Raw genomic sequence first — 3,991 nt, 5'->3', positions numbered from 1 at the left:
GCGTATTCTTTGAGAGAAAAAAAACTATTGTTTTAAATGTTAATGACTCACTTATTTATTCATCTACAACAGAAATCTTTTGGAAGATTCCTTTTGAACATGTTAACGGGTAGTGCAAAGGTCGGGTGTATACTAGTTCGCTCCCGCGGTCATTTTAATACCCCACAGAAAAGGGGCATAGGTAAATTCGCTCCGTCCATATATTTCTTAGAAGAGATATTTAAATAAGGTCTACCTTTCCTAGATCCATTAGAAGTAGGTGAGTGTTTTGCTTTAGACTTTAGTGAAATATTACCAGCACAACACCAAGCCGTACAACAATTTGCTGACTACTTGGTGGACAACTATATTTCTGAAGAGGCAGACTTCCCTCCTGAGATGTGGGCGAAAAACAGTTCATCACTTGAGCGTACAACCAATGCCTGTGAAAGTTTCCATTCTAAATTTAATTCATTATTTTACAATCCTCACCCTAATATATTTCAATTTTCGAAGTTTTAAAAGATATTCAAATTGACACTTATATAAAAATACGAAGTTCTGTGAAACCAAAAAAAGTGTACCGAAAAGTACTTCTAGAGCGTCAAAAATTTGTTGATCACAAAATAGCGGAATTAAAGCAAAATAAAATTAGTAGATTTGATTTTGTCAAATGTATTTCATTTAGATTTCTAGCGAAATAAATGCCTCGTTTTAATTTATATTTGTTTAATTTTGTAATGGTAGAGAATATCCCATATTATGTTAGTTTTTACACTTGTATTGCTTTCTTATTATATCTATATTTTAGAATAGGTCCAAAAATTATTTCAGTAATTTTTAAAAACAATTCAAAATTTCTAATATAATTTCTAAATCAATCACTAACATTTTTTAAAATACATTGAACCTATAAAATTACATTTCATTTATTGTTTTCCACCTCTAGACGTAAGAGTTTGGAAACTACCGCTGTGACAGTGACAGTTTTAGTTGACATCCTCCTTTGATACGTCTAAAGGTGGAAAACAGTGAATAGAATGTAAATTTATAGGTTTCTATCGCTAAATTTCTCATCTCTACTAGTTTCATCTCTTTTATCTTACAACTTCATATGTTTTCCATCGTTTGCGTTATTTTGCCGGTTATTATGTAACTACGAATATTTGATATAATTTCTAATATAAAATACAAAAGCCGCAGTACCTATTTTCCTGGTGTTAATTTTCCTAGAACTTAATAGGTAAATACTTAATCCGCTTGACCATGGGAGCGAACTAGGTTATGGTTTTCGGAGCGAACTAGTATGTATTTAATTAAGAGGATTTTTTGACCTTGGGAGCGAACTAGTGTGTTCCACAAAGGACAGAAAACAATACAATTGATAACTTGTTTCCATTAAATTCATCGGAGTAGGTAGCAGCGCCTTTTTCAGCTGACACTACGGTCGGAAAATGGTCGCCCACTCTGCCTGTCTGATGAGTTAAAAATTTGTAGATATTTGCGCATATTCGATAATAGGCAACTAATTTGAAATCGCTAGAACATGCTGGTATTTTACAAGTTAGAAGTACAGAAGACTTATCAAGCGGTACTTCCAAGGCATAAAAATGCGAAGAAAACCATCATAAAAGCTTTAATATTAAACAATTAAAAAAAGAATCTTTAATCTTTAAAAGAATATTAATCTGGTTCGGACATGTTAAAAGAATGCCAGGGTACTGGAATGGATCCCTCCTGAATGAAGAAAGAGAGGACGACCACGGAGAAGTTGGCGCAACGATATTCATGAAGCAATGGCGGCAAGAGAATTAGAAGAGGCAACTGCATATGACAGAAAAAGATGGAAATTGGGGGCGGAGAAGCGGCGACAGCCGTAATAAATCCGTTATTATTATTATTATTATTAAAAAAAAATCTTGAAAAAATGAAAATATAAATTAGTACAGATGTCTCAATTTCACTTTAGTCTTAATATGCGCAAATCAAGCAGGGAAATCATGGCAACGAAGACAGAAAAAAATACTCGCCACTGAGAGAAAAGAGTATCTCCTTACCCTAGCTCATCAAAAACCACTGCACATCTCAAGATCAGAGACAAAGTAAATTTGGGCACTTGGGCAGCACGCTATTTAGACTTAGTATAAAATACAATATCATGTCATGATGTTAATGTTGTATTCAATTTTTTCTTGTAGTCAGATGCTACCAAATTTCTTCGAGAAGTAATTTTAATGAATGTGTAATGTTTAATAATTCATAGTGTACAATTATCAATGCACACAAGAACAATTACCTGCAAACTGAATAAAGCATATAATTCAATTTTAAAATGTACACTAAATATTAAGTAGAAATTTCGACTACATTACATGAAAATTAGTTCCGCCGCTTGTTTTACATCAGAAACTATTTAGATTGTAATCTTTTATTTGCGCAAATTTGTTTCATATATGTATATGAAGTATAATATCTTCGTTTTGTATCATTACTAAGATAGCAGTGGATTTGTTGTCGATTAGAAAAATTATTATGGCAATATATTATACTAATGAGCATCAATTTTATTAAACCGTAGCGAAATACCGTACTTTTAGTCAACAACAAAAGGACTGTATTTAGCTTGTCTATAAATTTATTGTGGTATGCAAAGAACATCGTTTTAACTACATATAAAGAAAATTAACGATTTATGTTGTCATTACTTGAGTAACATTGTTAAAAACAATATAAAAAAGGATACATATATTTCTGCCAATGTTATTACAATAAATAGTTTAAAATACATTTTAGTAAATTTTTCTTTTTTGAAATGGGAAAATATTAACATGTCAATTGTGACCCACATAAACTTTCTTATTAATATTATTATGCTAACTCTTACGTATGATATGAAATGCAAATGCAATTACGAAAAGTCATTTTTACTTAGTCATCGTATTTTCCACGTTGTTTTAAAGACGAAAACATCTATTACATGAATTAATAAAGGGGTGAATATCAATTGAGAAAAGCTCCAAAGATCGATAGTGTTTAAACCAATGGGATTATGACCTAGGGGTGGGGAATAACTGAGTGAATTTGATATTGCGTTATATGTTAATTCAGTATATTCTCTTTTTATATTCATTTACATTTCTGATTACTTACTTTTCAATCTGTATTTGGTAGCGCAACTTAATTATGTTTTGTAAAATACAAATATAACACAAAATAAAACAATATGATTTCTAAACTCTGTTCACAAAACGGTGATAATCACTATAAAAATCATTCTAATTTAATGTCGTTTAATCTTTCATATCTTCTAAATACGGTGGGATATCTGGCAACAACATACGGCAAGTTATAGGAAATGATATAAAACAAATTTTGATATCCTTGTCGTAATATAGTCAGTGTGTCATTTATACCATATTACTTAATTTTAGCTTAGTAGATATTGACAAATTTGGTACTTATTTAGAGGCATTGTGAAGAAAGAGAAATAAATGATAGAGGTAGGAAAAAAATCCAAAAGCATATATTATGCAATAAACCAAACATTCAATAAGAAGGAAGTATCTAAAAGACAAAAATACCCATTCTTGCCCGGCTAGCTCAATCAGTAGAGCGTGAGACTCTTACTCTCAGGGTCGTGGGTTCGGGCCCCACGTTGGGCACCAATGTGTAACTATCGAATGAGAAACGATGGATACACGAAAGGTTATCGAACAATATAATTGCCTCTGAAAGTTGGGAGCCAATGTATAACAATAAATCTCACAACTTTCTTTGGGAGCCAATTGTTAGACTTCCTCAATCTCAGTCTCTCAGGTTTGAGAACGTCTTATCTTAAAAGAAAATCTGAAAAATGAGTTTGGCTGGGACAAATAAACCAAGATATTAACTAATTATATTTATTGTATAAACAAAAGAAAATGTCTTATTTCGAATAAGCCACAATTTCTGTTTCCACTAGGGAAATCGTTCTCAAGATACAAAACATTAATAAATTAAACTAATTTTGTTT

At 31.4% G+C, this 3,991-nt stretch overlaps 1 non-coding gene across 1 annotated transcript; it reads left to right on the top strand.

The window, feature by feature from the left end:
* Positions 1–3,568: 3,568 nt before the first annotated feature.
* On the top strand, positions 3,569–3,641 carry TRNAK-CUU (transfer RNA lysine (anticodon CUU)). The gene has a single exon. It is a non-coding gene; the product is annotated as a tRNA-Lys (tRNA).
* The last annotated feature ends 350 nt before the right edge of the window (positions 3,642–3,991 follow it).

Source organism: Diabrotica undecimpunctata, unplaced genomic scaffold (genome assembly GCF_040954645.1).
Source record: "Diabrotica undecimpunctata isolate CICGRU unplaced genomic scaffold, icDiaUnde3 ctg00000631.1, whole genome shotgun sequence".
In the NCBI taxonomy this organism is placed as follows: Eukaryota; Metazoa; Arthropoda; class Insecta; order Coleoptera; family Chrysomelidae; genus Diabrotica; species Diabrotica undecimpunctata.
Note: the sequence above shows the minus strand (reverse complement) of the source record. Positions and strands in the feature narration are given on the sequence as shown.